Here is a 14462-nt window from a genome sequence, read left to right on the forward strand (position 1 = left end):
TAAAAGTAATTAAGTTAATAACACAAGCACGCTAGAACTCTAAAGATAACTTTCTATATTTTAAACAATGTTACTTCATACTAATACGATACAATGTTAAAATCGTGATGTTTACATGGAAGTGAACGTCTTCAACTCATTGCGCTGCGAAGCCAGGGGTCCTGGGTTCGAGGCCCGGCCTGGGCAAGGATGTTTGTGAGTGTCCATTCTTCAATTTCATCATGTCATCACTCATCCCCATCTTCGCAAATTAGCCAAAAGTTGCACAAAAAGCGAAGCAAAATAAAGCAAATCAATCATTCATTCTTTAACTTATTTCTGACTTATTTTGTTGACCCAGCTAGTGGTTGCAGGATCTTGTAGTTGGTGGTGGGGCTTGCGTGCTCTGAGATCCCCTAGACTATACCGGCGGTAGCATAGCTAGTGGCAGTGCCTCCCATGCCGGGCAGGCTAGTGGGTAAAGAGCCAGACTAAGAAGCAACCTAACGGTCAACGGCTCCAAAGCCAGAAGAAGATAGATGGTCATCTCAACGGCTGAGGCGGCGGAGGAACCTAGAGGAGTAATACCTCTATAAAAAACCTTGGTCCATCTGGTTCCGGATGGTAGCACCTTGTAAGGGCCCCTTGCCAGGATTAAGGTGAAGACCTCAACGACATCTGTAGCAGAGAAGGAGACCTTGAAGGAGAACATGAGGAAACAAAAAGATTGCCCTTTAAAATGTATATATGATGAAAATAAGGAAATATTAACAACTTCTGAAGAAATAAAGAAAAGATGGAAAAACTACTTCCAAAAATTATTAAGTGAAAATGAAAGAAGAAACGTACCAAATGAAGAGGAAGAGGAGAGAATGCCTGAAAAACAGATATACTAGATGTAGAAGAAGAAGTAATTACACGGGGAGAGTTAAAGAAAGCTATTAGTAGAATGAAACTAGGAAAGGCAGCTGGTCATGATGGCATTGCACCAGAAATGATCAAGTATATGGGAAAGGAAGGAGAAGATCTGTTGCTCGGAATAATAAATGTGGCATGGAAGGAAAAGAAGATAGTGAAGGATTGGGAAATATCAATACTAATACCAATATATAGGAAAGGAGATAACAGGAAATGCGGAAATCACAGAGGTATTTCACTATTCAGTGTGCCTGGCAAAGTCTATTCAAGTATTTTATAAACTAGACTAAGACAAGAAATAGAGGATAAATTAGAGGAGACACAAAGTGCATTCAGACCACGTAGAGATGTCCAAGATCACATATTTACAATAAGCTAAGTAATAGAGAAAGTTATAGAATACAATAGAGAATTGGAATGCTTTATAGACTTGGAAAAGGCTTTCGATATGGTGCCATGACAAGAGCTATAGAAAACCCTAGAGAAAAACAATGTAAACAAAAAAATTAGTAGAAGCAATACAAAGTTTCTACAAGAGAAGTAGATGCTATGTCAGAACTGGCAATAACAGATCAGAGGAATTCATAACAACAACAGGAGTAAGACAAGGTGATATTTTATCCCCATACTTGTTTATCACTTTGATGGATGATATTCTGAAAGAAATAAAACCAAAGATGAGAAAATTCAAAGTAGGAAATTGGAAACTGAAAACTGTAACTGTATCTGAACTTCTACATGCAGATGATATTGTATTGTTTGCAAATTCACAAGCAAACCTACAAAGAAATTTAGAAATAATAAATGGTAATATGTCAAAGAAATATATGAAAATAAACAAAGATAAAACAACTGTGTTAAGGATAGGGAGAATAGAAAAACCCTGCATAATAAGCCTTGAAGATTCAGAGCTAAAACAAGTACAAAGCTTTAAGTATCTAGGTGTTACAATCAATAGTAATGGGAAAATAGATGAAGAATTAAACACTCGAATAAAGAATACAAACAGATTACATTATGCCATAAACAAAGGATTTTTAAGGAAAAAGGAAATAAAGAACAAAAATGATTGTGTACAAATCAACTTATGTACCAACATTGATATATGGATGTGAATCTTGGATAATTAATGAAAAACAAAAACAAAACTTACAAACAGTAGAAATGAAATATTTGAGGAGAACAGTGGGAAAGACCAGAAGGGACAAAATCAGAAATCAAACAATCAGAATAACATTAAACACAAAACCAATATATAAGGATGTCGAGGAAGCACAACTCAGATGGATCGGACACCTCAGCAGAATGCCTGAACATCGAATACCTAAACAGGTATGGGAAGCAGAAATGGGAAGATTGGATGCAAAGAGACCGAAAGGAAGACCATGTAGGACATGGAATGAGGGAATGAAAGATATCCTGAGCAGGAGGAACATCTCGTGGAGCGAAGGAAGTTGGCAGAAGACCGTGACAGATGGCGAGCTCTCTGCAAAACCTCAACACCAATCGGTAGAAGAGGATCGGAATAAGTAAAAAAAAGTAGATGCTGAACATCTAATAACCATGACAAAAAATCAATAACAAGTCAATCAAACGAAACGATCCCCCCATTTTTGTGTGAAGATGCGTATATTGAATTGGTAGCTCAATTATAAAATGTTGTCCCCCTAAAGAATTTCCATGACGCAGGACCGTGATGTTTCCCCGCCCCCGCCGTGGGTACCCCTGACAAAACTTGTCGTAGGTGCTTATGTAGAAAAAAATAGCTTAAGGTATGTACTTTAAAAGTTTTGTTCAACTAACATCGTTCGTTTTTTTATAATAAAACGAGTAATACTTTCTGGCCGTGCCTCGTATCTCCACATCGATGAGTATGTAGCGGCGTTTGCAGAAAGTTTCCACCTGAGATAGCACCGACGTCATTATAAATTTGGAGGGGACAGAACTGCCTTGCACCCTCAATTAACTCCAAAATTGTGGTATTCAGTTTTGCTTTATATAAACTCATCTGCAGAGCCTTATTTGGAATCAGATCGAGATATCTCCACTTCTAATCCTCAGCAGTAAGGTGGAGTCACGTATCTTTAACTTGACTCTTTTTAAGTCAGCCATGTTCCTAAGAATACATTATTCTGTAAATTTGATAAATTAGAGTTACGTTCCTCTGATTCTCAGATCAGGATATCATTCACAATTTTTCCTTGACTTTCCTCACGATTAAAAAAAAAAGTAACTTGTTTCCGCCCGGGATCGAACCGGGGACCTTGCGCGTGTGAGGCGCACGTGATAACCACTACACTACGGAAACGGATGGTTATAAATGTTCACTCCTTGGTCTTTTCTATGACGGAGAGTGAGTGAGTTTTCTCCACAAAAGGTGGTCAAAGATCAACTAAAAGTAATTAAGTTAATAACACAAGCACGCTAGAACTGTAAAGATAACTTTCTATATTTTAAACAATGTTACTTCATACTAATACGATACAATGTTAAAATCGTGATGTTTACATGGAAGTGAACGTCTTCAACTCATTGCGCTGCGAAGCCAGGGGTCCTGGGTTCGAGGCCCGGCCTGGGCAAGGATGTTTGTGAGTGTCCATTCTTCAATTTCATCATGTCATCACTCATCCCCATCTTCGCAAATTAGCCAAAAGTTGCACAAAAAGCGAAGCAAAATAAAGCAAATCAATCATTCATTCTTTAACTTATTTCTGACTTATTTTGTTGACCCAGCTAGTGGTTGCAGGATCTTGTAGTTGGTGGTGGGGCTTGCGTGCTCTGAGATCCCCTAGACTATACCGGCGGTAGCATAGCTAGTGGCAGTGCCTCCCATGCCGGGCAGGCTAGTGGGTAAAGAGCCAGACTAAGAAGCAACCTAACGGTCAACGGCTCCAAAGCCAGAAGAAGATAGATGGTCATCTCAACGGCTGAGGCGGCGGAGGAACCTAGAGGAGTAATACCTCTATAAAAAACCTTGGTCCATCTGGTTCCGGATGGTAGCACCTTGTAAGGGCCCCTTGCCAGGATTAAGGTGAAGACCTCAACGACATCTGTAGCAGAGAAGGAGACCTTGAAGGAGAACATGAGGAAACAAAAAGATTGCCCTTTAAAATGTATATATGATGAAAATAAGGAAATATTAACAACTTCTGAAGAAATAAAGAAAAGATGGAAAAACTACTTCCAAAAATTATTAAGTGAAAATGAAAGAAGAAACGTACCAAATGAAGAGGAAGAGGAGAGAATGCCTGAAAAACAGATATACTAGATGTAGAAGAAGAAGTAATTACACGGGGAGAGTTAAAGAAAGCTATTAGTAGAATGAAACTAGGAAAGGCAGCTGGTCATGATGGCATTGCACCAGAAATGATCAAGTATATGGGAAAGGAAGGAGAAGATCTGTTGCTCGGAATAATAAATGTGGCATGGAAGGAAAAGAAGATAGTGAAGGATTGGGAAATATCAATACTAATACCAATATATAGGAAAGCAGTTAACAGGAAATGCGGAAATCACAGAGGTATTTCACTATTCAGTGTGCCTGGCAAAGTCTATTCAAGTATTTTATAAACTAGACTAAGACAAGAAATAGAGGATAAATTAGAGGAGACACAAAGTGCATTCAGACCACGTAGAGATGTCCAAGATCACATATTTACAATAAGCTAAGTAATAGAGAAAGTTATAGAATACAATAGAGAATTGGAATGCTTTATAGACTTGGAAAAGGCTTTCGATATGGTGCCATGACAAGAGCTATAGAAAACCCTAGAGAAAAACAATGTAAACAAAAAAATTAGTAGAAGCAATACAAAGTTTCTACAAGAGAAGTAGATGCTATGTCAGAACTGGCAATAACAGATCAGAGGAATTCATAACAACAACAGGAGTAAGACAAGGTGATATTTTATCCCCATACTTGTTTATCACTTTGATGGATGATATTCTGAAAGAAATAAAACCAAAGATGAGAAAATTCAAAGTAGGAAATTGGAAACTGAAAACTGTAACTGTATCTGAACTTCTACATGCAGATGATATTGTATTGTTTGCAAATTCACAAGCAAACCTACAAAGAAATTTAGAAATAATAAATGGTAATATGTCAAAGAAATATATGAAAATAAACAAAGATAAAACAACTGTGTTAAGGATAGGGAGAATAGAAAAACCCTGCATAATAAGCCTTGAAGATTCAGAGCTAAAACAAGTACAAAGCTTTAAGTATCTAGGTGTTACAATCAATAGTAATGGGAAAATAGATGAAGAATTAAACACTCGAATAAAGAATACAAACAAATTACATTATGCCATAAACAAAGGATTTTTAAGGAAAAAGGAAATAAAGAACAAAAATGATTGTGTACAAATCAACTTATGTACCAACATTGATATATGGATGTGAATCTTGGATAATTAATGAAAAACAAAAACAAAACTTACAAACAGTAGAAATGAAATATTTGAGGAGAACAGTGGGAAAGACCAGAAGGGACAAAATCAGAAATCAAACAATCAGAATAACATTAAACACAAAACCAATATATAAGGATGTCGAGGAAGCACAACTCAGATGGATCGGACACCTCAGCAGAATGCCTGAACATCGAATACCTAAACAGGTATGGGAAGCAGAAATGGGAAGATTGGATGCAAAGAGACCGAAAGGAAGACCATGTAGGACATGGAATGAGGGAATGAAAGATATCCTGAGCAGGAGGAACATCTCGTGGAGCGAAGGAAGTTGGCAGAAGACCGTGACAGATGGCGAGCTCTCTGCAAAACCTCAACACCAATCGGTAGAAGAGGATCGGAATAAGTAAAAAAAAGTAGATGCTGAACATCTAATAACCATGACAAAAAATCAATAACAAGTCAATCAAACGAAACGATCCCCCCATTTTTGTGTGAAGATGCGTATATTGAATTGGTAGCTCAATTATAAAATGTTGTCCCCCTAAAGAATTTCCATGACGCAGGACCGTGATGTTTCCCCGCCCCCGCCGTGGGTACCCCTGACAAAACTTGTCGTAGGTGCTTATGTAGAAAAAAATAGCTTAAGGTATGTACTTTAAAAGTTTTGTTCAACTAACATCGTTCGTTTTTTTATAATAAAACGAGTAATACTTTCTGGCCGTGCCTCGTATCTCCACATCGATGAGTATGTAGCGGCGTTTGCAGAAAGTTTCCACCTGAGATAGCACCGACGTCATTATAAATTTGGAGGGGACAGAACTGCCTTGCACCCTCAATTAACTCCAAAATTGTGGTATTCAGTTTTGCTTTATATAAACTCATCTGCAGAGCCTTATTTGGAATCAGATCGAGATATCTCCACTTCTAATCCTCAGCAGTAAGGTGGAGTCACGTATCTTTAACTTGACTCTTTTTAAGTCAGCCATGTTCCTAAGAATACATTATTCTGTAAATTTGATAAATTAGAGTTACGTTCCTCTGATTCTCAGATCAGGATATCATTCACAATTTTTCCTTGACTTTCCTCACGATTAAAAAAAAAAAGTAACTTGTTTCCGCCCGGGATCGAACCGGGGACCTTGCGCGTGTGAGGCGCACGTGATAACCACTACACTACGGAAACGGATGGTTATAAATGTTCACTCCTTGGTCTTTTCTATGACGGAGAGTGAGTGAGTTTTCTCCACAAAAGGTGGTCAAAGATCAACTAAAAGTAATTAAGTTAATAACACAAGCACGCTAGAACTCTAAAGATAACTTTCTATATTTTAAACAATGTTACTTCATACTAATACGATACAATGTTAAAATCGTGATGTTTACATGGAAGTGAACGTCTTCAACTCATTGCGCTGCGAAGCCAGGGGTCCTGGGTTCGAGGCCCGGCCTGGGCAAGGATGTTTGTGAGTGTCCATTCTTCAATTTCATCATGTCATCACTCATCCCCATCTTCGCAAATTAGCCAAAAGTTGCACAAAAAGCGAAGCAAAATAAAGCAAATCAATCATTCATTCTTTAACTTATTTCTGACTTATTTTGTTGACCCAGCTAGTGGTTGCAGGATCTTGTAGTTGGTGGTGGGGCTTGCGTGCTCTGAGATCCCCTAGACTATACCGGCGGTAGCATAGCTAGTGGCAGTGCCTCCCATGCCGGGCAGGCTAGTGGGTAAAGAGCCAGACTAAGAAGCAACCTAACGGTCAACGGCTCCAAAGCCAGAAGAAGATAGATGGTCATCTCAACGGCTGAGGCGGCGGAGGAACCTAGAGGAGTAATACCTCTATAAAAAACCTTGGTCCATCTGGTTCCGGATGGTAGCACCTTGTAAGGGCCCCTTGCCAGGATTAAGGTGAAGACCTCAACGACATCTGTAGCAGAGAAGGAGACCTTGAAGGAGAACATGAGGAAACAAAAAGATTGCCCTTTAAAATGTATATATGATGAAAATAAGGAAATATTAACAACTTCTGAAGAAATAAAGAAAAGATGGAAAAACTACTTCCAAAAATTATTAAGTGAAAATGAAAGAAGAAACGTACCAAATGAAGAGGAAGAGGAGAGAATGCCTGAAAAACAGATATACTAGATGTAGAAGAAGAAGTAATTACACGGGGAGAGTTAAAGAAAGCTATTAGTAGAATGAAACTAGGAAAGGCAGCTGGTCATGATGGCATTGCACCAGAAATGATCAAGTATATGGGAAAGGAAGGAGAAGATCTGTTGCTCGGAATAATAAATGTGGCATGGAAGGAAAAGAAGATAGTGAAGGATTGGGAAATATCAATACTAATACCAATATATAGGAAAGGAGATAACAGGAAATGCGGAAATCACAGAGGTATTTCACTATTCAGTGTGCCTGGCAAAGTCTATTCAAGTATTTTATAAACTAGACTAAGACAAGAAATAGAGGATAAATTAGAGGAGACACAAAGTGCATTCAGACCACGTAGAGATGTCCAAGATCACATATTTACAATAAGCTAAGTAATAGAGAAAGTTATAGAATACAATAGAGAATTGGAATGCTTTATAGACTTGGAAAAGGCTTTCGATATGGTGCCATGACAAGAGCTATAGAAAACCCTAGAGAAAAACAATGTAGACAAAAAAATTAGTAGAAGCAATACAAAGTTTCTACAAGAGAAGTAGATGCTATGTCAGAACTGGCAATAACAGATCAGAGGAATTCATAACAACAACAGGAGTAAGACAAGGTGATATTTTATCCCCATACTTGTTTATCACTTTGATGGATGATATTCTGAAAGAAATAAAACCAAAGATGAGAAAATTCAAAGTAGGAAATTGGAAACTGAAAACTGTAACTGTATCTGAACTTCTACATGCAGATGATATTGTATTGTTTGCAAATTCACAAGCAAACCTACAAAGAAATTTAGAAATAATAAATGGTAATATGTCAAAGAAATATATGAAAATAAACAAAGATAAAACAACTGTGTTAAGGATAGGGAGAATAGAAAAACCCTGCATAATAAGCCTTGAAGATTCAGAGCTAAAACAAGTACAAAGCTTTAAGTATCTAGGTGTTACAATCAATAGTAATGGGAAAATAGATGAAGAATTAAACACTCGAATAAAGAATACAAACAAATTACATTATGCCATAAACAAAGGATTTTTAAGGAAAAAGGAAATAAAGAACAAAAATGATTGTGTACAAATCAACTTATGTACCAACATTGATATATGGATGTGAATCTTGGATAATTAATGAAAAACAAAAACAAAACTTACAAACAGTAGAAATGAAATATTTGAGGAGAACAGTGGGAAAGACCAGAAGGGACAAAATCAGAAATCAAACAATCAGAATAACATTAAACACAAAACCAATATATAAGGATGTCGAGGAAGCACAACTCAGATGGATCGGACACCTCAGCAGAATGCCTGAACATCGAATACCTAAACAGGTATGGGAAGCAGAAATGGGAAGATTGGATGCAAAGAGACCGAAAGGAAGACCATGTAGGACATGGAATGAGGGAATGAAAGATATCCTGAGCAGGAGGAACATCTCGTGGAGCGAAGGAAGTTGGCAGAAGACCGTGACAGATGGCGAGCTCTCTGCAAAACCTCAACACCAATCGGTAGAAGAGGATCGGAATAAGTAAAAAAAAGTAGATGCTGAACATCTAATAACCATGACAAAAAATCAATAACAAGTCAATCAAACGAAACGATCCCCCCATTTTTGTGTGAAGATGCGTATATTGAATTGGTAGCTCAATTATAAAATGTTGTCCCCCTAAAGAATTTCCATGACGCAGGACCGTGATGTTTCCCCGCCCCCGCCGTGGGTACCCCTGACAAAACTTGTCGTAGGTGCTTATGTAGAAAAAAATAGCTTAAGGTATGTACTTTAAAAGTTTTGTTCAACTAACATCGTTCGTTTTTTTATAATAAAACGAGTAATACTTTCTGGCCGTGCCTCGTATCTCCACATCGATGAGTATGTAGCGGCGTTTGCAGAAAGTTTCCACCTGAGATAGCACCGACGTCATTATAAATTTGGAGGGGACAGAACTGCCTTGCACCCTCAATTAACTCCAAAATTGTGGTATTCAGTTTTGCTTTATATAAACTCATCTGCAGAGCCTTATTTGGAATCAGATCGAGATATCTCCACTTCTAATCCTCAGCAGTAAGGTGGAGTCACGTATCTTTAACTTGACTTTTTTTAAGTCAGCCATGTTCCTAAGAATACATTATTCTGTAAATTTGATAAATTAGAGTTACGTTCCTCTGATTCTCAGATCAGGATATCATTCACAATTTTTCCTTGACTTTCCTCACGATTAAAAAAAAAAGTAACTTGTTTCCGCCCGGGATCGAACCGGGGACCTTGCGCGTGTGAGGCGCACGTGATAACCACTACACTACGGAAACGGATGGTTATAAATGTTCACTCCTTGGTCTTTTCTATGACGGAGAGTGAGTGAGTTTTCTCCACAAAAGGTGGTCAAAGATCAACTAAAAGTAATTAAGTTAATAACACAAGCACGCTAGAACTCTAAAGATAACTTTCTATATTTTAAACAATGTTACTTCATACTAGTACGATACAATGTCAAAATTGTGATGTTTACTTGGAAGTGTGTTGCGACGCCAGGGGTCCTGATTTCGAGGCCCGGCCTGGGCAAGGATGTTTGTGAGTGTGCATTCTTCAATTTCATCATGTCATCACTTATCCCCATCTTCGCAAATGGAACGACTTAAGATGACCGGACCCCTCTCCGATTTTCTTCATATTTGGCCTCCTAATCACGAATCTCAAGTTAAAAGTTGTCGGAAACGTCTAGAGATTGCAAAATAAGCGAAAATAAAGCGTTAGTTTTCGAAATGGAAACCGTCGATTTTCGCGAAATTTCTTGTTTCACAAGGAAATATATATATTCCTGATACTACCACGACACCAAATTTTAACTATGTTTGCCTAGTATAACCACACGTCAATGGTTCGTGGGGCTAGCGTCAATGGTTCACAATTATTTTGCAATTTCGAGACGTTTCCGACAAATTTTAACTTCAGATTCGTCATTAGCAGGCTTCAATTAGTAAGTATGCCAAATATGAAGAAAATCGGAGAGGGGTTGAAAAAAATATTATTTCTATGTTGGCTGGTATAGCCTTGAATTCAATGTAAATTTATCCCATTTAGAAAATTAACATGAAAACTATGTAAACAAGATACTGAATTTTAAATTCTCCTTCCATTAGAACAGGAATCGTGTCGAGACCAGACGAGACTTGGCAGCGTCTCGGTCTCGTCTCGTGCTCCTCTCTGTTTCAAAGGACAAGTCTCGATCTCGTCCCAGGTCTCGAAAGAAAAAAAAGTGCAATATAGGCAACATGTACACAGCGTCACAACACAAACCTTCACGGCGTATACGGGAAAGGACCAGAATATCGTCCCTTTTTTTAAAACACAAACATTTCAGTTGAAAAAGCTAAGTGCAAAAATGGAAAACAACACGATTCAGTGGAATATTATATATATTTCTTATATATGTGGGCTGTGTATAAGTAATATACAAAATACCAGCGAAAAAAAGTTTTTTTAAAGTGCTCAAATGCACGAAAGTAAGGAATGGGTTGCCTAATATCGTCCCCTGCAACCATAATGAGAAAAGCTTAAGCTGATGGACTTTGGACTGAAAAAAAAACGCAAACGTTTATCTAGGCACTTAAGCAAACTGAACAGGTTAATTGAATAGGTGGCTTCTGTCCTCCAGCACAGTCCTCGTGGCACCACTTTTTACAAGTTGAACATTGCACCCATTTTTCACCATTCCTGTCGGCAGAAAATAAACCATCACAATACAAGCACATGGCATCTTCTTCACTGTCTTCACAATCCTCGTCTCCGCCTGGATAATCGTCATCGCTGTCGTCATCATCTGTGCTTACAAGATCAGGTTCTTCCTCATCTTTCGATCACGAACTTGGATATTTGATGTTCTTGTTTCTGTTTTTTCTTCAGGCCCATTTCATTCTTGCGAACTGCTTCCACGGCTCGATCCATAGCTTCTTTATCCCACTGTTTTTTTCGTTTTGTAGGACCAGGAGGCATCTGAAACGATGAAAACGCAATGTAACTGGGAGCCTAATATCGTCCCGGGGACGGTATTTAGCACACATAGGGGGACGATATTCGGATCTATCCTCTAAGCACTATGGCGTCGTGATTGAGCATGACGTGGTACGAGAAACGACCAATCAAATACATTTAACTATACTTTACAACCTCTAGTTTGATGTACTAGATTAAGGTAAAGTGGTGCGGTGGTAATGAATACAGCACTCCTAAACTTTTGGAAACAGCAAAACACTTATTTTCCACAACCCAATCGCTAGCGTGCACACAGCAACTTTTGTTCTCTCACTGCATACTAAACAGGCCACGTTCAAATAGTTCTGCCTGTTTTTCGTAGTTGGCAGCACGTTACAACGCCAAAACCATGGGGGACGGTATTGGGAGAGGGAACGATAATCGGGTCCTTTCCCTTAGAGGTCATTAAGAGGAACAACTGTTCTTTAGGGCACGAGGAACAGTTTCTACTTCCAGCCAGACGCGAGGACCCGACATTGCTCGTCCCTCACATGTTTTGCCCCGGCGCAAGTTGGAGAAAGAGAGGCCTGTGCGCTGGATGATTGTAGAGTGAGAAGAAATCTTAGCATTACGCTTATGGGTGTATTATTTTACTTCTTCTCTTGGGAATCAAACTTCCGATGGTGTAGAAAAATATATCAGCGGGAACAGGACAGGTTGAAGATTAGGCTTGTGTTAGGAAAAGTCCAAACTTCCATTTGACGAGCCGTAACTTCAAGTTGAAGTTCTTTGTACACAAGGAATACACGTGAGTCTAAAAATGCAATTATTCATCAAATAATTTTGTAGATCGTATCTAGCTTAATAATAATAATCTTAAATACCGCTTCCATTTGCAACATGGGGAAAAATTCATAGTCCCTCATACTCTTTGGGTTTATCAGTAGCAGTACACATTCCGATGATGTTGAAATAAATGCTTACTGGTGCGAAATTGACACTCTTCACCAGGCGCGGAGCGTCCATGTAAGCCATGTAAGCCGGGCTTACAGTTTAATAAATCCAGTAAAATGTATGTAATTATGTGGCAAAATTCGTAAACAAGTTAAAAGTTCAACTTGAGTCGACACCAGTGTTCAAGATCCTGTTTGTTAGATTGCAACACTTCAGCACCAGGCGGCACAGCACATGGGAACTCCCGCCTTTTGCCTGTGGGAAGCTGTAAGCCTTCTGAATTTTGCCTTACAAGTTGCTGACCGCGAGCGAGCAGTGCCTACCCTCCTTCTCTCTGCCTACCCTATCTGCTTGGAGAAGAGCGGGCCAGAACCCTAGGTCTGTAAACCTTCGGTCAGAGGCTTACAGCAGCGTTGCAAACCTCATGTTTAGAAAAAGTGTTGTTTAGGGACGTCCGCAGTATTTCTTTCCACCCGTATTTTTTCCAGGGGGTGGGGGTAAACTAGGCATTTTCCCCCTTAATAGAGCTGCCTCCTAAAAAGATACTAATTCAATTTGAAGTTTAACATTTTTCTGCAATGCCCTTACAATAATTAACATAATTTGCTGTGACTGAAATGAAATTATATGTGTGAAATATATAATTTTATGGTTGACATTCATTTTCCAGGAAGGGCCTCCCCTCCTTACCCTTACCGAACATCGATGGTGTCGTTTATACTCTGAAATTATGCTACATGCTACTATATTGTTCTAGGCTCTATATATTATTAATATTAATTTATAAAGAAAACAATAATTTATTATTTTCCTAAGACTAGTTTCAAGTTCAATTTATGCATTTATTTTAGAGTTTTAAAATTGCATTATTAATTAGCTACATACTATAGTTAAGTAAAATATGGAATTTCTTCCGTATAATATAAATTAGAATGGTTCAACCAACGGGATGGGTTCGACGTTAACGTGAAAAGATTGAGAAAATTCAACCCCCACGAACAGCGGCCCTCTTGTTTTATTATATCTCCGACTGCCCAACGACTTCTTAAACTTGTGCGAGATTTAGCACCATTATGCTTGGGTGGCATCACTGGCTAACCGTGAATACGGTCCAGCGAGACACCGATTGCCCCGCAAGAGGAGGGAGCCACAGCGTTGTCGGGTTTTAGCCAGGAAACAGTGGAAACTGGCCAGATGTGCATTCTGTAGTAAGGCGATCTTGATATTGCTGGCGTTTTAGCAACTCACATTGTTCAAGACCACACTTGACAAAGACCAATAAGCACATCCCCCTGAAGGAAAGATCAGAAAGCTAGCAACCACCGCACCACCTCCTCTCCTCACTTCAAGAACTGTATGCAGTGCACTCAGTCAAAGTGTAGCAGACGACTTTCTAAGTCTCTATCGTAACTGCAGCATCTGCAGCATCTGGCAACTATGTATGAAGAGGTGGTTGCAAAGGAAATTTGAGACGGTGGTGTTTCAAGGAGGGTTTTTTTTACACGAAAAGGGAATTTTGAAGCAAAGAAATTAACAGGAATGGGAAAAAGAGAAACACCTAAAATGAGCAAAAAACGAGAAAATGATAAAATATAATAATATATACATTAATGTGCTTAACGCTTGTTTTTGCTTGTAGGATTAGTATATACATAGGAAATATTAAGATCTCTGTTTTTAATTTGAACTCTGCTTGTAGTAATTGAGCTAAATAGTGCAATTTTTTTTTTAACTTAAATATTTGATGAAAACTTAAGATTGAACCAGTTTTACAAATTATCATATCAAATGTGAACGAAATATCATTCATTAATTACATAGTCCGTAATTTAAACACTCTCCGAAAATGCACGGAAAGCTTAGTTATGGTCTGTCTCTCTTTTACACTCCCCTTAGAAATCACTTACATCTCCTTTGATAGAAATTTCTGGATAAACTTCTACAATTAGTGAGCATTTATTTTATATTTTATTTTTGAATTTATTTTTCTTTCTCTCTTTACGAATTATAGGGAATTTTAAGGCCAGAGAGGAAATTTATTTATTTCCAAAAGGGATAT

At 38.3% G+C, this 14462-nt stretch overlaps 3 non-coding genes across 3 annotated transcripts; all 3 read right to left on the bottom strand.

Annotated features, from left to right (window-relative positions):
• Positions 1-3132: 3132 nt before the first annotated feature.
• Positions 3133-3205, bottom strand: TRNAV-CAC (transfer RNA valine (anticodon CAC)). Its single transcript has one exon. It is a non-coding gene; the product is annotated as a tRNA-Val (tRNA).
• A 3218-nt stretch (positions 3206-6423) lies between these two features.
• Positions 6424-6496, bottom strand: TRNAV-CAC (transfer RNA valine (anticodon CAC)). Its single transcript has one exon. It is a non-coding gene; the product is annotated as a tRNA-Val (tRNA).
• Positions 6497-9713: 3217 nt separating this feature from the next.
• On the bottom strand, positions 9714-9786 carry TRNAV-CAC (transfer RNA valine (anticodon CAC)). Its single transcript has one exon. It is a non-coding gene; the product is annotated as a tRNA-Val (tRNA).
• Positions 9787-14462: the final 4676 nt, after the last annotated feature.

The sequence above is a fragment of the Lepisma saccharinum genome, chromosome 25 (assembly GCF_977018435.1).
Source record: "Lepisma saccharinum chromosome 25, izLepSacc3.1, whole genome shotgun sequence".
Taxonomy (NCBI): Eukaryota; Metazoa; Arthropoda; class Insecta; order Zygentoma; family Lepismatidae; genus Lepisma; species Lepisma saccharinum.